This window comes from Gorilla gorilla, chromosome 10 (genome assembly GCF_029281585.2).
Source record: "Gorilla gorilla gorilla isolate KB3781 chromosome 10, NHGRI_mGorGor1-v2.1_pri, whole genome shotgun sequence".
In the NCBI taxonomy this organism is placed as follows: domain Eukaryota; kingdom Metazoa; phylum Chordata; class Mammalia; order Primates; family Hominidae; genus Gorilla; species Gorilla gorilla.
In genome coordinates, this window is record NC_073234.2 from 51,608,641 (window position 1) to 51,633,043 (window position 24,403).

The window sequence follows — 24,403 nt, forward strand, 5'->3', positions numbered from 1 at the left end:
TAGAGTAGGATAATTGGTATCGGAAGTTCAGAGAGATGGAGGCTGAGGTGGGTGGATCACCTGAGGTCAGGAGTTCAAGCCCACCCTGCGCAACACGGTGAAACCCTGTCTCTACGAAAAATACAAAAATTAGCCAGGTGTGGTGGCACGCACCTGTAATCTCAGCTACTCCCGAGGCTGAGGCACAAGCATCACTTGATTCCAGGAGGCAGAGGTTGCAGTGAGCCGAGATCTCGCCAGCCTGGGTGACAGAGTGAGACTCTGTCTCAAAAAAAAAAAAAAAAAGAAGTTCAGAGAGATGGACATGTAGAAATTACAGAGGTGATAGGCTTCATTGGGAAGTGAGACTGGAGCAATAACTTGGAGGAGACGAGGGAGGGATTGCACAACACAGGATCCAAGGAAAGAGTATTTCAGGCAGAGGAACAGTAAGGGCTAAAGCCTTAAGTAGAAACATGCCTGGCACAGGTGAAGAACAGTAGGAAGGCCACTGCAGTGGTATAAATTAGGGCAGAAGTACAGGAGATGCAGTCAGAGAGGTAGTGTAGCAGGGGAAGATCATGTAGGGGCTTGAAAGACTTGGGACTTTGGCTTTTTTGTTCCGAGGAAAATAGGTAACCATTGCAGGGTTTTTAGCAGAGGACTAACATAATATGACTTACCTTCTTACAGTAACACTGGCTGCTGTTTGAAAATAAATTGTGGAGATTCAAGGGTAAAAGCAGTATAGTTAGAAGGTTCACACCAAAGTGGTAGTGGTAGAGGTGGTGGGAAGTAGATTCTGGATATATTTTGAAGGTAAAACCAATATAATTTGCTGGCAGATTGGATGTGGGATGTAAGAGAATGAGGAGTCAAGGATGACACCTAGGTTTTTAGTCGTATGTATTATTTATCTACTGTTTTGTAACAGAGCACTACAAAACTCAGTGGCTTAAAACAATAATCATTTATTATGTTATCTTTGAGGCCAGGCATGGTGGCTTATGCCTGTAATCCTAGCACTTTGGGAGGCTGAGGTGGGAGGATCCTTCAAAGCCAGGAGTTCAAGACCAGCCTGGGTAAGGGTAACAAAGCGAGATGCCAGCTCTACAGAAAAGAAAACAAGAATTTGAGAGCACCTTGCAGGTAAGTCAGTCAGTCACTCTTGCTGGCTAGCACAGTTCTTTCATAAAATAGTGTGAAATTGGGTCTCCAGAATAGTGTTGACATGCTTATTTGGGGTCAAACACAAGATGAGTTCAGGTCTCTGGGCTATCGACAGTCCTCTACCAACCCTTGGTCATGAGCCATGTGTTGGGGACCTTGTGCTGGCCTTCCTTTGTCAGTGTTCTGACTGTGGAACTGCTGGTGGTCCACAGCACCTGAAGACTACAGAGTGGTAGCAGACATCTTTTATTCTGTGTATGACTGCATGCCATCTCCTTTCTGCCCCATCACTCGCACCCAGGGTAGTTACCCCACCCCAGCAGAAGATTCCATGATAGGTGTCAGGCAGTCCTCCCTGGGTAGTCCAATGATTTTGGGATTGTTGCTACACAGTGCCAAAGGGCCCTTTCCAACTGATGTCCTCTTTTGCTTCTGACTGATGTGGTGATGCAATGCTCCCTCCATGTTTGTCTTAAGTCATGCCAAATGAGGCATGCAGGAATGGGATCACTCCTCTTGCTGCACCCGTGGGTCCTTCACACATCTTCCCTGTTGGTGATGGTGTCCAAAAGATAGGCATGTGGTCATCATTCAAAGAACTGATAGCCTAGGAATGTCGTAATTATGGTTTAAAGTGTGCAAAAGAAGATAGGGTTAGAAGAAGTGATGCTCTATGTTTATTAGATAAAATTCTGAGTGAAAATTTAACATGACCATAAAACAAATTATTGTTTACATTTTTTGGCATTCTCTGGGTAAGACCTGCATTTGTGATCATAATCAAGAAAATACAGTAATAAAATAAAACAAAATAAAATAAAATAATTTAAAAAAGAAAATACAGTAATAATTTTTGAGAGAGTCATGGACGACATCATGAATAATGTATCATGAGTAATGTTGTAACCAAGAGTATTAAGGAACTCCAGAAACAAAAATGTCTACATTGTTTCACTACAAACAGGTTGCAAAGACCTATGGAATTATAGTAACAAGAGTTACTACCTTTTTCTCTTGGTGGGAGATATGAAATTAGCCAGGAATGGCATATTTGACAATAAAGAACATGAAGAACATGATTTTTGGACCTGAACAAGAAAAGGTGGTACCTGCACACTGTGAAGAATCATCACATGCTCTGATATGGACAATAAGCTGATATCTCTTTTCTACCCATTATTCTAAGTCTTCATTGATATATCATTTTGCTATATGTCATTATACTTCACACAGTCTCATAAACTTTGTGATACATTTAAAAATTGAGACATAATTCACATATCATAAAATTTACCATTTTAGGCCAGGTGTATTGGCTCACACCTGTAATCCCAGCACTTCGGGAGGCCAAGGCGAGTGGATCACTTGAGGCCAGCAGTTTGAGACCAGCCTGTGCAACGTAGTGAAACCCCATTTCTACTAAAAATACAAAAATTAGCTGGGCGTGGTGGCACACACCTGTAATCCCAGTTACTCAGATGGCTGAGGCACAAGAATTTCTTGAACCCAGTAGGTGGAGATTGCAATGAACCAAGATTGTGCCACTGTACCCCAGCCTGGGTGACAGAGTGAGAGTCTGTCTCAGAAAAAAAAAATTACCATTTATTTTTTAATTATTATAAATTACCGGCCCAATTTTTTTTTTAATTGAGAAAGGGTCTCGCTCTGTCACCCAGGCTGGAGTGCAGTGGTGCAAACATGGGTCACTGCAGCCTTGAACTCCTGGGCTCTAGCAATCCTCCTGCCACAGCCTCCCGAGTAGCTGGAACCACAGGTGTGTACCACCATGCCTTGCATTTTACAACATTTTTTTTTGGCCAGGCACAGTGGCTTACACTTGTAATCCCAGCACTTTGGGAGGCCGAGACGGATGGGTCATGAGGTCAGGAGATCTAGACCATCCTGGCCAACATGGCAAAACCCCATCACTACTAAAAATACAAAAATTGGCTGGGCATGGTGGAGCATGCCTGTAATCCCAGCTACTTGGGAGGCTGAGGCAGGAGAATCACTTGAACCAGGGAGTCGGAGGTTGCAATGAGTCGAGATGGTGCCACTGCACTCCAGCCTGGCGACAGAGCGGGACTCCATCTCAAAAACAAAACAAACAAACAAACAAAAAACAATTTTTTTTTTCTGTAGAGGCGGGATCTTGCCATGTTGTCCAGGCTGGTCTCCAACTCCTGGACTCAAGTGATCCTCCTGTTTCAGCCTCCCAATGTGAAATTCACCCTTTTAAAGTGTACATTTTAGTCATTTTTAGAATATTCCCAAGATTGTGCAATCACCACTAATTCCAGAACCTTATTTTCATTTAAAAAATATTTTTACATTAAAATATTTGAGACAGGGAGTCGATCTGTTGCCCAGGTTAGAGTACAGTGGTACGATAATGGCTTACTGCAGCCTTGACCTCCTGGGCTCAAGCAATCCTCCCACCTCAGCCTCCCAAGTAGCTGGGACTACAGGTGTGCACCACCATACCTGGCTAATTAAAAAAAATTTTTTTTAATTTTGTAGAGACAGGGTCTCACTATGTTGCCTAGGCTGGTCTTGAACTCTTGGGCTCAATCAATCCTCTCACCTTGATGCCCCAAAATTCTCGGATTACAGGCATGAGCCACCATGCCCAGCCCCCAAAACATTTTTATTACCCTCCAAAGAAATCCCTCCATTCATTAGCAGGGTTAATTTCCTTCTCTCTTTCTCCACAACCCCAACAATTACTAATTTACTTTCTGTCTCTAGATTTGCCTATCCTGGAAATTTCATAGAATCATACAATATGTGGCTTTTGGTATCTCACTTCTTTAACTTAGCATAATATTTTAAAGTTCATCCATGTTGTAGCATGTATCAGTACTTCATTCCTTTTTATGGCTGAATCATATTCCATTGTACGATTATACTACATTTAGTTTGTCCATTCACTTTAAATGTCCAATGATGGACATTGGGTTGTTTCCACTTTTTGGCTATTATGAATAATGCTGCTATGAGCATTCATGTACAAATTTTTGTGTGGACATATGCTTTCATTTATTTTGGATATATACCTAGGAGTAGAGTTACTGGATCATATGGTAACTTTATTTTATTTTATTTTTGAGAGAGTCTCACTGTTGCCAAGGCTGAAGTGCAATGGTGCAATCTCGGCTCACTGCAACCTCTGCCTCCTGGGTTCAAGCAATTCTCCTGCCTCAGCCTCCCAAGTAGCCAGGATTACAGATGCCTGCCACCAGGCCCGGCTAATTTTTTGTAGTAGAGACGGGGTTTTGCCATGTTGGCCAGGCTGGTCTCAAACTCCCAAACTCAGGTGATCTGCCCGCTTCACCTCCCAAAGTGCTGGGGTTACAGGTATGAGCCACCGTGCCTGGCCATATGATAACTTTAGATTTAACTTTTTGAGGAATTGCCAACCTGTTTTCCAAAGTGGCTGTACCATTTTATGTTCTCATCAGCAGTTTCTGTGGTCACTAATTTATCTACATCCTTGCCAACATTCCTTATTACCCATGGTTTTCTTTATAGCTATCTTATTAGATGCGAAGTGATATTTCACTGTGTTTTTGCTTTGCATTTCCCTAATGACTAATCATGTTGAGTATCTTATTGGCCATTGTATATCTTCTTTGGAGAAATGTCTATTCAAGACTTTTGCCCATTTTTTTTTAACTTGGGCTGTCTTTTATTGTTGAGATATTAAGAGCTCTTTATATATTCTGGATACTTATCAGATATATAGCTTGCAGATATTTTTCTCCCATTCCATGGGCTGTTTTTTAATCCTACTTAATGATTTTTTGAAGCAAGAACTTTTTTTTCTTGAGACGGAGTCTCGCTCTATTGTCCAGGCTGGAGTGCAGTGGCACAATCTTGGCTCACTGCAACCTCCACCTCCCAGGTTCAAGCTATTCTCCTGCCTCAGCCTCCCAAGTAGCTGGGACTATAGATGCGTGCCACCATGCCTGGCTAATTTTTCGCATTTTTAGTAGAGGCAAGGTTTCACCGTGTTAGCCAAGATGGTCTTGATCTCCTGACCTTGTGATCTGCCCACCTCAGCCTCCCAAAGTGCTGGGATTACAGGTGTGAGCCACTGCACCCGCCCCTTTTTTTTTTCTTTTCTTTTTTTTTTTTTTTTTTTTGAGACAGAGTCTCGCTCTATCACCCAGACTGGAGTGCAGTGGCGCAATCTTGGCTCACTGCAACCTCTGCCTCCTGGGTTCAAGCGATTCTCCTGCCTCAGCCTCCCAAGTAGCTGGGACTACAGGCACCCACCACCACACCTGGCTAATTTTTTTTTTTTTTTTGTATTTTTAATACAGTCGGGGTTTCACCATATTGGCCAGGCTGGTCTCGAACTCCTGACCATGTGATCTGCCCACCTTGGCCTCCCAAAGTGCTGGGATTACAGGCATGAGCCACTGAGCCCAGCCAGAACATTTTTAATATTGAAGAAATCCAATTTATCCATTTTCTTTGGTTGCTTGATAAAATCTGTGTTGCTTGAGCTTTATGTGTCATATCTAAGAATGTAATACATTTTAAATCAAATCATTATATAGATGGGATCTCATTAAAAACAAATTTGCCTGGGGACCCACACACCGTAAGAGTGGCCCTGTTTCCATTACTGAGTTTTGTCCACTTTCAAAGGGAAGGGAATTAGACTACACCTTTTCAAGGTGGGATATCAAAGAATTTAAGAACATATTTACAGCCACTACTTGAGCACCTAGAAGGATGGAGTTGCCATCAACTGCAATTTTTATACCAATTTTTCAAATGGAAAAAATAAAACACTTGGAAGGCTAATGCTTCCCCCAAATGGGGGAAAGCATACTTCTGAAAATTAAAACTGAGGTAGTTTTTTTTTTGCCATTCTATGAGTTTTACACTGATAAACATGTTTACTAATCACTTATCACAAATTAAATAGTAGAGCAAATTTCTAAACAATGTCCTATAGATAATAAACATCTTTTGACTATGCATACAAAATGCTGTACCTCAATTGTTCCCAGTCCTGGTTACTCTCTCAGCAGTATAATTAGAAGCCACATTTGAGATGGTTTTTTAAACATGATCTTCAATGCTTTGACACAGATTTCGTCGGGAAGTTGAGTCCATATCCTCTCCCCATGAATGTGGGCAATTTGTGGCTGTTTCAACGAACAGACTACAGAATAAGTGATGCTGTGTGACTTCTATGGTTGTGTCATGAAAAGCTATTCAGTTTCTGCCTAAGTCTCTTGGAACATGCTTGCTCTTGGGATACTTCCTGTTAGAACCCAGCCACAAGCTTGTGAGCCCAAGCCACTTGAAGAGGCCATCTTTAGGTGCTCGGGTCAACAATCCCAACTAAGCCCAGCTTTTGAGTCATCCTAGCCCAGATGCTACACATGTGAATGAAGGAGACTCCAGATGATTCCGGTCATTTGAGTCCTTCCAGCTGATACCCTGCTGTGCCCAGTCCAAATTCCTGTTGCATAGAATCTATGAGCCAAATAAAATTGTTGTTGTTTTATGCCACCAAGTTTGGGGTGGCATAGATATTGAAACAGTGTACCCTCTTTTTAAAAAATTTTATTTATTTTTTATTTCAATAGGTTTTGGGGGAATAGGTGGTATTTGGTTACATGAATACGTTTTTTAGTGGTGATTTCTGAGATTTTGGTGCACCCATCACCAGAGCAGTGTACACTGTACCCACTGTATAGTCTTTTATCTCTCACCCCTGTCCCACCCTTTCCCGAGTCCACAAAGTCCAACTGTGTCATTCTTCTGCCTTTGCATCCTCAAAGCATAGCTCCCACTTATGAGGGAGAACATAATGATGTTTGATTTTCCATTCCTGAGTTACTTCACTTAGAACAATGGTCTCCAATTCCATCCAGGTTGCTGCAAATGCAATTATTTAGTTCCTTTTTATGGCTGAGTAGTATTCCACGGTGTATATACCATATTTTCTTTTTCTACTCGTTGATCGATGGGCATTTGGTCTGGTTCCATATTTTTGCAATTGCAAATTGTGCTGCCACAAACATGTATGTGTCAGTATCTTTTTCATATAATGACTTCGTCTGGGTAGACACCTAGGAGTGGGTTTGCTGGATCAAATGATAGATCTACTTTTAGCGCTTTAAGGACTCTCCACACTGTTTTCCATAGTGGTAGTATTCGACCAACAGTATAAAAGTGTTCCCATTTTACCACATCCATGCCAGCATCCGTTATTTTTGATTTTTTGATTATGGCCATTCTTGCAGGAGTAAGGTGGTATTGCATTTCCCTGATAATTAGTGGTTTTGATTTGCATTTCCTTGACAATTAGTGATGTTGAACATTTTTTATATGTTTTTTGGTCATTTGTATATCTTCTTTTGAGAATTGTCTGTTCATGTTCTTAGTGTTTTTTGTTTGTTTGTTTGTTTTTTGAGACAGAGTCTCACTCTGTCGCCCAGGCTGGAGTGCAGTGGCGCAATCTCAGCTCACTTCACCGCAACCTCCCCTACAGGGTTCAAGCAATTCTCCTCCCTCAGCCTCCTGAGTAGCTGAGATTACAGGCACATGCCACCGTGCCCAGCTAATTTATTTTTGTTTTGAGACGGAGTCTTGCTCTGTTGCCCAGGCTGGAGTACAGTGGCACAATCTCTGCTCACTGCAACCTCCTTCTCCCAGGTTCAAGTAATTCTCCCTGCGTCAGCCTCCCAAGTAGCTGGGATTACAGGCACCTGCCACCACGCCTGGCTATTTTTTTTTTTTTTTAATTTTTAGTAGAGACAGGGTTTCACCATGTTGGCCAGGCTGGTCTTGAACTCCTGACTTCAGGTGATCCACCCGCCTCGGCCTCCCAAAATGCTGGGATTATAGGCGTGAGCTATTGCACCCGGCTGGTTGTTTTTTTGTTTGTTTTGTTTGTATTTTTAGTAGAGACAGGGTTTCACTATGTTGGCCAGGCTAGTCTCGAACTCTTGACCTCAAGTGATCCGCCCACCTCAGCCTTCCAAAGTGCTGGGATTACAGGTGTGAGCCACCGTGCCCAGCCTGAAACAGTGTTTTTTCTACAAATTAACAAGAAAAAAAACAACATAAAAGTGGGCAAAGGGTATAAATGCTCAAAAGTATAAAATTCCTAGAAGATAACATAGGAGAAAATGTAGATGGCGTTGGATTTGGTCATGCCTTTTTAGATATAACACCAAAGGTATAATCCTATGAAAGAAATAATTGATAAAGGTTGACTTCATTAAAACAAAAATTTTCTGCTTTGCAAAAGACACTGTCAAGAGAATGAAAAATTGAGCTACAGACTGGGAGAAAATATTTGCAAAAGACATAAGGGCTATTAACCAAAATAAACAAAAAACTCTTAAAACTCGACAATACGAAAACAAACAACCCTATTTTTAAAAAATGGGCCATTTTGTTCACTTGATCTGAAAGAAAAAGACAAAATAAAATAAAAAATTTAAAATGGGCCAAATACCTTAACAGACACCTTACCAAAGAAGATGTACAGATGATGGACAGGGGCGATGGCTCACGTCTGTAATCCCAGCACTTTGGGAGGCAAGGAGGGCAGATCATGAGGTCAGGAGATTGAGACCAGCCTGACCAACATGGTGAAATCCAGTCTTTACTAAAAATACAAAAATTAGCCAGACGTGGTGGCATGTGCCTGTAATCTCAGCTACTCGGGAGGCTGAGGCAGAAGAATGGCGTGAACCCGGGAGCAGAGCTTGCAGTGAGCCAAGATCATGCCACTGCACTCCAGCCTGGGCGACAGAGCGAGACTCCATCTCAAAAAAAAAAAAAAAAAAAAAAAAAAAAGAGTTGCCTAGGCTGGTCTTGAACTCCTGGCCTCAAGTGATCTCCCTGCCTGGGCCTCCTAAAGCTCTGAGTTTAAAGATGTGAGCCACTGTGTAGCACTCGAGCATTTTTCATATACTTATTTGCCCACAACCACGCCCATGGCAACGCCCGGCTAATTTTTTGTGTTTTTAGTAGAGACAGGGTTTCACCATGTTAGCCAGGATGGTCTTGATCTCCTGACCTCGTGATCCACTCGCCTCGGCCTCCCAAAGTGCTGGGATTACAGGCGTGAGCCACCGCGCCCTGCCAGCCTAGGCAACTCTTGTCTCTGCCAAAATAATAATAATTATTATTATTTATTTATTTATTTATTGAGATGGTGTCTTGTACTGTCTCCCGGGCTGGAATGCAATGGTGCGATCTCAGCTTACTGCAACTTCCGCCTCCCAGGTTCAAGCAATTCTCCTGCCTCAGCCTCCCAAGTAGCTGGGACTACAGGCACCCGCCACCATGCCCGGCTAATTTTTCGTATTTTTAGTAGAGATGGGATTTCACCATGTTGGCCAGGCTGGTCTCAAACTCCTGACCTTGTGATCCGTCCACCTCAGCCTCCCAAAGTGCTGGGATTACAGGCATGAGCCACCATGCCCGGACTCATCATGGTGAAACCATGTCTCTACTAAAAATACGAAAAATTAGCTGGGCGTGGTGGCGGGTGCCTATAGTCCCAGCTACTTGGGAGGCTGAGGCAGGAGAATCACTTGAACCCAGGAGGCGGAGGTTGCAGTGAGCCGAGATTGCACCACTGCACTCCAGCCTGGCGACACAGCGAGACTCCGTCTCAAAAAAAAATTAATTTATAAAAAAGGTATTCCACATTATATCTCATCAGGGATATACTAATTAAAAGTACAATTAAATACTACTGTGCACCTCTTAGAATGGCCAAAATTCAGAACATTCACAACACCAAATGCTGGTAAAGATGTGGAGCAATGGAAACTCTCATCCATTGCTGGTGGGAATGCAAAATAGTACAGATACTTTGGAAGAGAGTTCTGCAATTTCTTAGAAAACTAAGTATACCACAGCCATAAAAAAGAACAAAATCATGTCCTTTGCAGCAACATAGATGCAAGTGGAGGCCATTATCCTAAGTGAACTAACACGGGAACGAAAACCAAATACTGCATATTCTCATAAGTGTGAGCTAAATATTGGGTACTCGTGGACATAAAGATGGCAACAATAGACACTGGGGACTACTAGAGGGGGTGGGAGGGAAGGGGCAAGGGTTGAAAACTATTGGGTACTGATATGGTTGGTGGGAGGGAAGGGGCAAGGGTTGAAAAACTATTGGGATACTGATATGGTCCCACCCAAATCTCATCTTGAATTGTAATTCCCACAATTCCCATGTGGAAGGAACCTGGTGGGAGGTAGTTGAGTCATGGGGGCAGGTCTTTCCTGTGCTGTTCTCCTGATAGTGAATAAGTCTCATCAGATCTGATGGTATTATAAGGGGGAGTTTCTGTGCACAAGCTGTCTCTTTGCCTGCTGCCATCCATGTAAGATGTGACTTGTTCCTCCTTACCTTCCGCCATGATTGTGAGGCTTCCCCAGCCACGTGGAACTGTAAGTCCATTAAACCTCTTTCATGAATTGCCCAGTCTTGGATATGTCTTTATCAGCAGTGTGAAAACAGACTAATACAGGTACTATGCTCACTACCTGGGTGATGGGATCAATTGTAACCCAAACCTTAGCATCATGCAATATACTCATGTAACAAACCTGCACATGTACCCTCTGAATCTAAAATAAAAGTTAAAATTATTGTAAAAAAGAAAATTAAACATCCTCTTACTGTACAATCCAGCAATCATGCTCCTTGGTATTTATCCAAAGGAGTTGAAAACTTATGTGCATATAAACATCTGCACATGGATGTTTCCAGGAGCTTTATTCATAATTACCAAAACTTGGAAGCAACCAAGATGTCCTTCAGTAGATGAATGGATAAATTGTGGTACACTCAGACAATGAAATACTATTCAGTGCCATAAAGAAATGAGCCATCAAGCCATGAAAAGGCACAGGAGTCATTTAAATGCACATGTCAACCTAAATAACAAACAGGAGAGGCTTCCCAAAAGAAAATGATATTTATTTGGGAATAGAGCATTGCAATGAGAATACATGTGCCATAGTAACCTATATGCATATTCAGGAAGGTAAAGGAAGACAAAGGTTTTCAAAGGAAAAAATGAGGATTACATAATTATTTTGAAATAATTATCCTTGGCTACAAAGATCAATAACAAGGCCGACACCAGTCTGAGGTTGGACAAGCAGTTGCTGGGCAGATGTCTTTGCAGCAGTATTTTTTTTGTGAAAGGTTGTGGTGGCCTTTGTGCAAAACTGTGGCTTTTGTAGAATCTTTTTTGTTATCAGTTATACGTGCGTGAGAACCCTCTCTTTAAGGTCTTCCTCAGCTCTATTTCTAAGGGTTTTCTTCACAGTGTTTTCTGGTTATGAGATGCTAGATGGTGTTCAAGATGTTTTAAATGTATTAACTCATTTAATCTTTGCAATCACCCTGGGAAGTAGGAACAATGACTACATTACAGATGAGGAAAAGGCTCATTCAGTTTGTCCAAGGTCACAGAGCTTGAATTTGAGCTCTGGTGACTGTTCTGGAGCCCATGCTCTTAATCATTATGCTATGCTGCCTCTTGTGGCACAATTGGCACGTATTGGTAAGCATAACTTTGCAAAGTTTTGTGGTTTTTAACAAATAAATAAAACCTTTAAAGGAAAATGGCAGTTGGACTTGACTTTAAAGGCTGTGGGGGGAGTAAGAAGGTAGAGGGGAGGAAGGTAGGAAAATAGCCACAGATCTGCTTTCCCAAAGTTAGGAGGTGGTGTGGCAGAGTGAGAGATAAAAAGCAGATTAAATCCCTCAGCCCAGGGCAAGGATGGAGAGGAGAACCAGTGGAAGCAACTTGGGAATGACCTCAAGGTCCTCCTCTAAATTTTTTTTTTTTTTTTGAGACGGAGTCTCGCTCTGTCGCCCAGGCTGGAGTGCAGTGGCATGATCTCGGCTCAGAGCAACCTCCATCTCCCGGGTTAAAGCAATTCTCCTGCCTCAGCCTCCCAAGTAGCTGGGACTACAGGCGTGCACCACCATGCCTGGCTAATTTTTTTTTTTTTTTAGTAGAGACGGGGTTTCACCATGTTGGCTAGGCTGCTCTTGAACTCCTGACTTCGGGTGATCTGCCCACCTCAGCCTCCCAAAGTGCTGGGATTATAGGCATGACCCACTGTGCTTGGCCTCTTCCTTTCTTTCTTTCTTTCCTTTCTTTTTCTTTCTCTCTCTCTCTTTCCTTCCTTCCCTCCCTCCCCTTTCTCTCTTCTTTTTCTTTCTTTCTCTCTTTCTCTCACTCCTTCCTTCCCTCCCTCCCTTCTTTCTCTCTCTCTCTCTCTCGCTCTGCCACCAGGCTGGAGTGCAGTGGCACAATCATGGCTCACTGCAGACCTGACCTCCTGGGCTCAAGTGATCCTCCCATGTCAGCCTCCTGAGTACCTGGGACTACAGGTGCATGCCACTGTACCTGGCTAATTTCTTTTGTAGAGAAAGGGTCTTGCTATGTTGCCCAGGCTGTTCTTGAACTTCTGGACTCAAGTGATCCTCCAGCCTTGGCCCCGCAAAGTGTTGGGATTACATGTGTGAGCCATTGCCCCCTGCCAATATCTCCCACCTTTCCTTGTCTACTTTTATAACCCTCCTTCTGATCCCTCCTTTTCATTTCAAATGCACTGATCTTGTTCTGGCCAATGGTTATGAGAAAAAGCAGCTAACAGAAATGAAACACACTGAAATCCAAACCATCTCTCTCTCTCTCACACACACACACACACACACACACACACACACACACACACACACACACACCTTTTTTGAGACAGAATCTCACTCTGTTGCCCAGGCTAGAGTGCCGTAGTGTGATGACAGCTCACTGCAGGCTTGACCTCCCAAGCTCAAGTGATCCTCCTACCTCAGCCTCCCAAGTAGCTGGGACTATAGATATGTTCTACTGGTTAATTTGTTGTACTTTTTGTAGAGACCAAGTATTGCCATGTTGCCCAGGATGGTCTCAAACTCTTGGGCTCAAGCAATCTGCCCGCCTCAGCCTCCCATCCTCCCAGAGTGCTGGGATTACAGACGTGAGCCACTGTGCCTGGCCCTATATTTTTAAAATTTATTTTATTTTCTTCTTCTTCTTCTTTTTTTTTTTTTTCTGAGACAGAGTCTCGCTCTGTCGCCCAGGCTGGAGTGCAGTGGCTCAGTCTCGGCTCACTGCAAGCTCCGCCTCCCAGGTTCACACCATTGTCTTGCCTCAGCCTCCCAAGTAGCTGGGACTACAGGAGCCCACTACCACACTTGGCTAATTTTTTGTATTTTTATTAGAGACGGGGTTTCACCGTGTTAGCCAGGGTGGTCTCGATCTCCTGACCTCGTGATCCGCCCGCCTCGGTCTCCCAAAGTGCTGGGATTACAGGCGTGAGCCACCACACCCGGCCTTTATTTTATTCTTAATTTTTGAAAAATCGCTATCATTTTTTGAGACTGGGTCTCACTTTGTTGCCCAGGCTAGAGTGAAGTGGTGCAATCATGGCTCCCTGCAGTCTTGAACTTCTGGGCTTAAGTGATTCTCCCACTTCAGCCTCCCAAGTAGCTGGGACTACAGGTGTGTGCCATGGACCTGGCTAACTTTATTTTTAATTTTTTTGTAGAGATGGGATCCCACTGTTGCCCAGGCTGGTCCTCAACTCCTGGACTTAAGCAACTCAAGCAATTCTCCAGCCTTGGCCTCCCAAAGTGTCAAGATTATAGGCATGAGCCACTATGCCCGGCCGTTTTTGTTTTTTTTTTTTTTTAACCTATTTTTAATTGAGCTGTTTGTTTTTCCTTTTCTTTTTCTTTTCTTTTTTTTTTTTTTTTTTTTTTGCAGAGGCTGCTTAATACCTGTTGCTGTTGAGTTGGGTGTTTGTTTTCTTTTTCTTTTTCTTTTTCTTTTTTTTTTTTTTTTGAGATGGAGTCTCACTCTGTCACCTAGGTTGGAGTGCATTGGTGCAATCTCGGCTCACTGCAACCTCCACCTCCCAGGTTCAAGTGATTCTCCTGCCTCAGTCTCCTGAGTAGTTGGGATTACAGGCACGCACCACCACTCCCAGCTAATTTTTGAATTTTTTAGTAGAGACGGGGTTTCATCATGTTGGCCAGGCTAGTCTCGAACTCCTGACCTCAAGTGATTTGCCTGCCTTAGCCTCCCAAAGTGGTGGGATTACAGGCGTAAGCCATTGCGCCCAGCCAGGTGTTGAGAGTTCATTATATACTCTGGATACAAATCCTTTGTCAGATAGGTGATTTGCAATATTTCCTCCCAGTCCTAGCTTGTGATTTGTTTTTAGTTCTCCTAACAGTAGTTTTCAAAGAGCATTAATTTTTAATTCTGATAGAGTATAATATATCAATTGCTCTTTTATGGATTGTGCTTCTGGAATCATAGCTAAGACATTTTGCCTAAACCAAGTTGCAGAAAAGATCAAATCGTAGCCTGAAGGAGCTGACTAAGGGCAAGAATCAGAGACTAAGCCAGCCACAGGGGCAGGTACTGGGCAAGGGGTGTAGGTGTAGAGGAAGAGACTCAGTTGTGGATGATAAGACAATTGGGTGGATTTTCAGACAAGCAATGTGGTGGATGATTGATTAGCATTCAGCATCCATTTTCATCTCCTTTTAGCATACTTTCCTGAAGAGGCTAAAAAGCTAAGGATTATATGTCTCAGAATTCCTTACAGCCAATCACATGTACTTGGGTGAGATTTCAAATGCAGAAGTGAGGCTGGGCTCATACCTGTAATTCTAGTACATTGGGAGGCTGAGGCAGGATGGTTGCTTGAGCCCAGGAGTTTGAAACCAGCCTGAGCAATACAGTGGGACCCTGTATCTACAAACCTTTTTTTGTTTTGTTTTTTTTAAATTAGCCAGAGTGGTGGTACATGTCTGTAGTCCCAGCTACTTAGGAGGCTGAGATGGGAGGATCCCTTGAGCCCAGGAGTTCGAAGCTGTAGTAAGCTGTGATTGTGCCACTGCACTCCAGCCTGGATGACAGAGTGAGTGAGATTCTGTCTCAAAAAATATATATAGTAGAATGCAGAAGTGAGACAAAGGCCAATCACCCTGCTACTTTGACTATTTCTCCTGGCCAAGCAAGGTTGTAGAGATGTGTCATGTTTCTATAGCAGTGATACTGTGAGGTCTCTAGCTTTGCAAATATTGAGAGGTGGCTGCATCAGAGTGTAGCAGTGGCAATGTCCTGATACAGCTGCCAGCTCGCTGGATCATAGCTGCAGCCACTTACTCTTAAACCCAGTTAGTGGAGACTTTCAGGTGCTTCACCCTCCCTGACAGTGGTAGAGGTAACAGCTTCCCTGTTGGAGCACTCTTACCTTGTTCTGGTGGTCATTCTTGGAGTTTCAACCCAGAGCTAGTTCCTCTAGACTTTATTTTATTTTATTTTTTTTGAGACTATGTCTTGCTCTGTCACCAGGCTGGAGTGCAGTGGCGCGATCTCGGCTCACTGAAACCTCTGCCTCTCGGCTTCAAGCGGTTCTCCTGCCTCAGCCTCCCAAGTAGCTAGGACTACAGGTGTGCATCACCACACCCAGCTAATTTTTGTATTTTTAGTAGAGACAGGGTTTCATCATGTTGGTCAGGACGGTCTCCATCTCTTGACCTTGTGATCCACCTGCTTCGGCATCCCAAAAGTGCTGGGATTACAGGCGTGAGCCACCACACCTGGCCGCTCCTCTAGACTTTCTGAAGGATTTCGTAAGCACTTAACTCTTTGTATCCCTAAGATAGTTGCAGGGGTTTCTGTTTTCTGCACCGAATCCCCTCCAACTATCCTGAGTGATACAGGCAGTCAGGATGTATCTGGGAGGAATGATAAAGAATCCAACATGTTCAGCTGGGCACAGTAGCTCATTCCTATAATCCCAGCACTTTGGGAGGCCAAGGCGGGCGGTTCACTTGAGGCCAGGAGTTTCAGACCAGCCTGGCCAACATCGCGAAACCCCATCTCTACTAAAAACAAATACAAAAATTAGCCAGGCATGGTGGCGCGTGCCTGTAATTCCAGCTACTCAGGAGGCTGAGGCATGAGAATCGCTTGAACCCCGGAAGTGGAGGTTGCAGTGAGCCGAGATCATGCCACTGCACTACAGCCTGCGCCACAGAGTGACTCTGTCTCAAAAAAACAAACAAACAAAAACAAAACAAAACAAAAAACATCTTCTATCATGTGGGAAAAATGGGACTGTGGAAAGGCATTCATTTGTTCAACAAGCATGTAACAGACATGGAGTGGGTCTATAGCTAGACATCAGGAATACCTACCTTCCCTGAAGGAGTTTACATTACCTGATGATTTCATGGTATGATGATAGAGATGTTAGAATACTATGTGCTCACAGAGATGTTCTCAATCAGACTTGGTAGAGATGTCATCAAAGAGGTAATCTCTAAGCTTGGTTTTAACAGATGAGTAGGAATTGGCCAGCAAAGAAGGGGAAGAGCATTCTATCTGCAACAGGGAAAACTATTTCATTACTATTTTTCGAGACAGGATCTCACGCTGTCCCCCACGCTGGAGTGCAGTAGTGCAGTCATGGCTCACTGCAGCCTAGACCTCCCAGGCTCAAGTGATCCTCCCACCTCAGCCTCTCAAGTAGCTGGGACCACAGGCGCATGCCACCACGCCCAGCTCATTTTTGTTATTTTTTGTAGAGACGGGATTTCACCATGTTGCCCACGGTGGTCTCAAACTCCTAGGCTCAAGTCATCCTTCCTCCTCAGCCTCCCAAAGTGCTGAGATTACAGGTGTGAGCCACCGCCTGTAATAATTTGCCAGGGCAAATTATTAAGTAAAACTCTTAAATATCTGTGTTGACACTTCTCCCACACCTTCCTAGGAAAGAGATGGGGCGAGGAGATGTGTGTTTCTAAAGACTAGGTGCTAGACTAGGAGGTAGGGACAATGTAGAAGCTTCTTCGATGGGTAGGACAGGGGTGGAAGCTGGAGTTTGAAAGTGCTGTCAGTAAGGAGGGGGAAGCAGTTGACCTAAGAGCTTCCCTAGAGGATAAAGGTAGGGCATCCTTAAGCTGGCCTAAACTCTTCAGTCTTCTTTACTTCCTCACTTCTCATTAGAGAATCAGATGGCATGGAATTCTAAAACAAGGCCTGGGTTCAGAGCCAGGGATACCACTTACTCATTAGGTGGTCTTGTTCATATGACTTCACTTTTTAAAATCTGCCTTCTCATCTATAAGACAAGGATAATGATAATATCTCCCTCGTATAGTGTTGTAAAGATCTAATTAGGTAAGGGATGTGAAAAAATATTGAAAATTGTAAAACATTATAATACCAGTCACTATTTTTTTTTAAATTATACTTTAAGTTATGGGGTACCTGTGCAGAACGTGCAGGTTTGTCACACAGGTGCACGTGCATGGTGGTTGGCTGCATCCATCAACTTGTCATCTACATTAGGTATTTCTCCTAAGGCTATCCCTCCCCTAGCCCTCCACCCACCAACAGGCCCCGGTGTGTGATGTTCCCCTCCCTGTGTCCAGGTGCTCTCATTGTTCAACTCCCACTTATGAGTGAGAACATGTGGTGTTTGGTTTTCTGTTCTTGTACTAGTTTGCTGAGAATAATGGTTTCCAGCTTCATCCATGTCCCTGCAAAGGACATGAACTCATCTTTTTTTATGGCTGTATAGTATTCCATGGTGTATATGTGCCACATTTTCCTTATACAGTTTATCATTGATGGGCATTTGGGTTGGTTCCAAGTCTTTGCTATTGCAAATGATCAGTGTGCACACAATAAACATACATGTGCATGTGTCTTTATAGTAGACACTCTGTTGCACAGGCTGGAATGCAATGGCGCAATCGCAGCTCACTGCAACCTTCCCCTCTTGGGTTCAACCGAGTCTCCTGCCACAGCCTGTTGTGCAGGCTGGAGTGCAATGGCGCAGTCCCAGCTCACTGCAACCTTCCCCTCTTGGGTTCAAGCGAGTCCTTTGCCACAGCCTCCCAAGTAGCTGGGATTACAGGTGTGCGCCACCACACCTGGCTAATTTTTTTATTTTTAGTAAAGACAGAGTTTCAGCATGTTGGCCAGTCTGGTCTTGAACTCCTGGCCTCAAGCAATCTGCCTGCCTCGGCCTCTCAAAGTGCTGGGATTACAGGCGTGAGCCACCATACCCAGCCCCACCAGTCAGTATTATTATGTAATAAGCAATGAAGTCTGGTTGATTGTATCTCAGGTATATCTCCTTCGCCAAATTTACTTCTGTTCATCCCCCTGCTCTGATTTGGTTCAGGCTTCTATCTTCTCTATGTCGTTTCTGTAGACCCTCTATATTTTCAAATGCTCCTAAAGGAATTTTTCCATAGAGCTTACTTAAAAATTGTCTAGGACATGCTACTATCTACATAATAAAGGACAAACTCAACCGGGCATGGTGGCTTGTGCCTATAATCCCAACACTTTGGGAGGCTGAGGCAGGAAGATCATCTGAGCCCAGGAGCTTGAGACCAGCTTGGGCAACATGGCGAAACCCCATCTCTACAAAAAAATACAAAAATTAGCTGGGCATGATGGCACACACCTGTAACCACAGGTACTAGGAAAGCTGAGATGGGAGGATCACTTGAGCTAGGAGGTTGAGGTTGCAGTGAGCAGAGATTGCACCACTGCACTCCAGCCTGGGTGACAGAGTAAGACCCTGTCTCAAAAAAAAAAAAAAAAAAAAGGGACAAACTTCTTAGCTTAGCACAAGGCTCTTTTTGAACTTGATTTGACCTGTCTTTCTAGATTTATCTCCTCTCTTCCTGCTATACACCCTACTCTTCAGCCTCACTGAATTTCTTACTATTGCTCAAACAATCCATTTTCACCTGTATTGTTCCCCCTTCTGGAATGCCTTTTCTCCTTCCTGATCATCCTTCCATCACCTTCTAATCACACTGTTCTCTCTTTTCCATTTGGCACATCTATTCGCCCTTAAGCGCTGGCTCAAGTGTCATCCACTCCCCAGTTCTCTCAATAGCACTTGGCATGCCCCTCTATGACAACACTTACCATACTGTTTTGTAAACATTAGTTTGAGAGGCTTTTAGATTCCTACTGGCCCTATTGTGAGCACAGGGAGGAAAGACACCTATTCATATCTGGATCTTCCTTAGTACCTGAAACAAAAGAGGACTGGATATATATACTTTTAAATAAACAAATAAGCTCCACAGACCAGACAAGACATAGACAAAAAATTAAACAGCTTTGGGAGGCCTACGCAGGTGGATCACCCAAGGTCAGGAGTTGGAGATCAGCCTGGCCAACATGGTGAAATCCAGTCTCTACTAAAAATATAAAAATTAGCTGGATGTGGTGGTGCACACCTGTAATCCCAGCTACTCGGGAGGCTGAGGATGGAGAATCACTTGAACCCAGAGGTGGAGGTTGCAGTGAGCCAAGATTGCACCACTGTACTCCAGCCTGGGCAACAGAGTGAGACTCTGTCAAAAAAAAAAAAAATAAACAGCACAAGGCAGTAAAGGAACCAAGAGTTACATATCTACAAGTTCCAAATGAAAAGTAGAGAAAACAAGAGTCATGATCATTTGATTTTGAGAAAACTCCAGGATGGGATATGAAACTTGGTACCCACCAATATAATACCAATGATCTTACACGGTTCCTTCAAACTGGGTCCACACTCCTCCGCTCTACCTTGCCTCTCCTGCACCAGACTTGGAGCTCTTTTGAAGTCGGCAGCAGGTCTCTTGTTCATCTTTTCATCTTGCATTCTTTCTTTATCTACTGGCATCTAGCCAGATGTTTTGCACATAAGCACCCAATAAACCTAAAGATTGTATTAAGCCTGGGTGGGATTTGGATAGATAGAGTAGAAGGAAGAAGAAATCCAGATCAGGGACGCAGCAGGAATGTGTTAGTTTCCTGTTGGTTCTCTAACAAATTATCACAAACGGTGGCTAAGAACAACACAGATTTATGATTTTATAGTTCTAGAGATCAGAAGTCTGAAATTAGGTCTAACAGGGCTCAAATTAAAGTGTTGACAGGGCCATGTTCCTTATAGAGGATTGAGGGGAGAATCTGTTTCCTTGACTTTTTTCAGTTTCTAGAAGCTACTGCATTCCTTGGCTCATGGCTCTACCTCACCCTGACCCCTGCTTCTGTCATCACATCCCCCTCCCTCATTTTGGCCTTTCCTCTTATAAGGACCGTTGTCATCACATTGAGATCACCTGGAGAGTCTTCTTATCTCTAGATCTGTAACTTAATCACATCTGCAAAGTCCCTTTTGCCACGTAAGATAACATATACACGGGTTCTGGGGATTAGGACATGGATACTTTAGGAGCCATTATTCTGTCTACCACAAAGAGCAAAGCTAGACATAAGAATGAGCAACTAATGTTTGGAGTTGGACCTTTCCAGCTGAAGCAAAGGGTTGATTTGATTAGAAGACATTAGCATTTAGAGACAGAACCTCGAATATCAGAATAAGGAGTTTTAGTTTTATCCTATAGAAAGTAAGCATTTAAAGGTGGGTGAGCAGGGAGTTAACAATGAAAGAAGTAATCTAGCAGACCCCCAAAGACCCTAGAGTATATAAATCTGGCGGTTATGCTTGAGGCAAGCAAAAACAGAATTAAAAGGTTAGGGACCAAGAGACCACACAAAGGTGAATACACTGCTGTTCACTGTCCTATCGAGTTTCTTCTTTTTGCTAGATGTTCCTTGTGCATCCATGATAAATGGTGAATTATTTCCCTTCTTGAATTCTCAACTTTTGTCTAGTGGAAGTCTACAGTCTTGTTATAACCCCTCTGCTTAGAAGAGTCTGCCACAGCAGTTGGGAAAGCACGTATTTAGGGTAAGAAGTGGAGATGAAGAAAGGGGATAAGATGTGAACTGATTAATTTCTTCACTGATTAGAAGAGGCTGAGCTTCACAGGAAAGGGTTTCAATGGTTTGGAAAGACAGGGACTCCACCTCTTAGTTGTAAACAACAGGAACCCAATGCATAGTGAGTTAGAAAAAGAATTTACTAGCTTTTGGCCACGTGCGGTGGCTCACGACTGTAATCCCAGCACTTTGGGAGGCTGAGGCGGGCAGATCACGAGGTCAGGAGATCGAGACCATCCTGGCTAACACAGTGAAACCCCATCTCTACTCAAAATACAAAAAAATTAGCCAGGCGTGGTGGCAGGCGCCTGTAGTCCCAGCTACTCAGGAAGCTGAGGCAGGAGAATGGCGTGAACCTGGGAGGCGGAGCTTGCAGTGAGCTGAGATCACACCACTGTACTCCAGCCTGGGCGACAGAGTGAGACTTCGTCTCAAAAAAATAAATAAATAAATAAAATAAATAAAATAAAAAAGAAAAAGAATTTACTAGCTTTAATAGCATCTATATGACGATGATTTCCAAATTTACATTGCCAAATTGCATAAATTAATAAGTAGAGCTGCTGCTTGTCGCAGGCATGATGGCTTCAAGGTTACTTTGCACAGCTGGAACGCTGGCCATGAAGGCTTTGAGGGCTTGCAGTCCCAGCGGGGTGCAATCGCAATAAGACATATATGAGTCTGAAGAGCAAACTCATATATATCAATTGCCTAGTAGATATCTTTACTTGGATGTCCAAAGGGCAAATCAAACTCAACATGGCCCAAACTTGTTCCTGATCTTCTCTTTCCAGTTCCCCCTCACCAAACCTACTCCTCCTATCATTTCCCCCATTTCAATTAGTGAAAACTCCACCATCTTTGTTGCTCAAGTCAAATACTTTGCAGTTATCTTTCATTCACCCTCCACATTCAAACTATCAAGAAATTCCATCAGCTTTACTTTCAAGTCTTTAATAAGGAATCTGACCATTTCTTTCCACCGGTACAGTTACCACCCTGGTTCAAACCATCTCTCACCCAAATGATTGCACTAGCCTGCTAACTAGTCTCCCTGTCCATACTTCTATTGGTTTGTTTTCAATGCAAGAGCCAGAGTGATCCCTGTTATAAAACATGTTAGATCATACCACTCCTCTACTCAAAATCCTCCAATGGCTACCTATCCTACTTAGAGAAAACCAAAGTCCTCACACAATAGCCTACAATATCCTACACAATATATGGCTTCTGGTTACCTTTCTGACTTCATCTTTCACTACTCTTTTCCTTGCTCATTGCACTCCAGCTACACTGGCATCTTTGCTGTTCTTCTAATACATCAGACATAGTATGCACTTGCCATTCCCTTTGTCTGGATAATTCTTCCCTAGATAGCCACATAGCTTATTTCCTTGCATCCTTCAGATCTTTACCCAAATGCTATCTTATTAGTGAGTCCTTCCTTGATCATCCTATTTAAAATATTTATTATGAGGGAGGGGAAGAAGGAGCCAATGCAATGACTAGTCTTTATTGGAGAGAAGATACTTTACAGCACATTTTGAGCAATTAGTGCCAGGGCTCACTGGGCCAACTTGTGGGACATCAGCTTGTAATGGGTTCATAGTTAGAGCATCGCTGGGTCTCGCCTTTGTGCAGCCAGAACCAGTTGACAGCACTGTTGTCCTCTTCACCGATGCAGCTCACTATTATCTTGGTGATGGAGGGAGCTGTTAGGGTCTTCCCTGGTGCCTGAAGCTGCCTTTGGGGGTAATATATTGTATGGGTCCAATCTCATACATGGCTATCATGAACTCCCTCTCCAGCCCAGTCATCTGCTTGTCATCAGTAGGAATGCCACCTCCAGATGCCATGAAGCACACTGCAACCACCCCATTGGGACTGTAAGCCCTCAGGCCTATGCGGCTAGCGCTCCAGCTCTGAAAATTAACCTTGAAGCCATCATGCCTGTGACAAGCAGCAGCTGTGTTTATTTATTTATTGAGACAGAGCCTCACCCTGTCACCCAGGCTAGAGTGGAGTGCCATGAACATGGCTCACTACAGCCTCAACCTCCTAGTTTCAATTGATCCTCCTGCCTCAGCCTCCCAAGTAAGCAACTCTATTTAAAATCTTAATGCCTCTTCCATCTCTATCACCTTTCAGTTTTATTTTTATTAACACTGATCACTAACATCTATACATTTTACTCATCTAGTTTATTATCTACTTTTCCTTCTACACAGATTGTGAATTCCAAGAGGACACAATGTATATCCTGTTTGTTTGCAGATGTACCTTCAATGCCCAGAATAGTATCTGGCATAGAATAAACTTTTTAAAACAAATATTTGTTGAATAAATGAATGAAAAATCTAGGTGATAACTTCAGGCATGGTTAGATCCAGGTTCTTGGCATGTCATTAGAATTTTGTCCTGTCTCATAGCTTTTCTCTCCTCTGCGCTGGCTTCATTCTCAAGCAGGCTTGATGTGTTACAGGTGATGATAAGACGGCCACCAGCGGCTGCAGGTTTACATTCTAATAATTTTGCAGCCTAAATGGAGAGAGAGTGAGTGCCTCTTTCCTGATTGTTTCAGAGAAAGCCTTGGATATATCATATTGTCTGGGCTTGGGTCAAGTGACAATCCCTAAAACAGTGTCCATGGGTAGAGGAGGAAAATGTTGTGACTGACTGGGCCTGGGTCATGCGGTCCTTTGGAACTGGGGATAAAATTCAGCTCCATTTAGACTGAGAAGAGGGGGAGAGGTGGTTTCCTAAAAGAAAAGGGGGTGCTCTCACTGGAAGAAGATGGCGGCTAGACAACAAATGTCCACCGCAAATGTCAACGACCCAGCCGCCGACTGAGCCCAGAACAGCGTTCTTCTCCCGCCTCTCCATTTTCACACGCAGCCAGATGAGCCTCTGACCGTGGTTAAGCTTCTCTCCTCCCAAACGTTTTTGCCCTGCCTCTGTCGGGTAAGGGCTTCCTCATCCCTCAATGCCTGGTCCAACTATGATCTCCCTCACCCCGACTCTTAACAGATACTGTCTCTCTCCCTCTTCTGAGTATCCTGCTTGTTTCTACTTCTCTTGTAGTTAGTTTTGTACGCCATGCCTTGTATAATATTTTACTTACTTGTATACATCATGAGTTCCTTTTGAAAAAGGGTACGGTCCATTCCCGGTGTGTCCACGCCAGCCCCTCACGCTCTCTGGGAACCGCGGTGATTCGATGCCGGCTGAGGCCGCCAGGGAGCGCTCGGCGCCCGGCACGAGGCCGTCAAGGGCGGGAGGCGCTGTGATTGGCAGACGCGGCCGTCAATCGGGCGCAGGTGGGGCGGGCCGGGCCGCCTGTGAGGCCTCTGGGCGGGAGGCGGGGC

At 43.7% G+C, this 24,403-nt stretch overlaps 1 long non-coding RNA gene across 1 annotated transcript; it reads right to left on the reverse strand.

The window, feature by feature from the left end:
• Window positions 1-24,307, reverse strand: LOC129525716 (uncharacterized). The gene is made up of 3 exons (XR_010129492.1): window positions 24,160-24,307; window positions 16,454-16,616; window positions 1-1,756 (listed from the first exon to the last, which is right to left on the reverse strand). It is a non-coding gene; the product is annotated as an uncharacterized lncRNA (long non-coding RNA).
• Window positions 24,308-24,403: the final 96 nt, after the last annotated feature.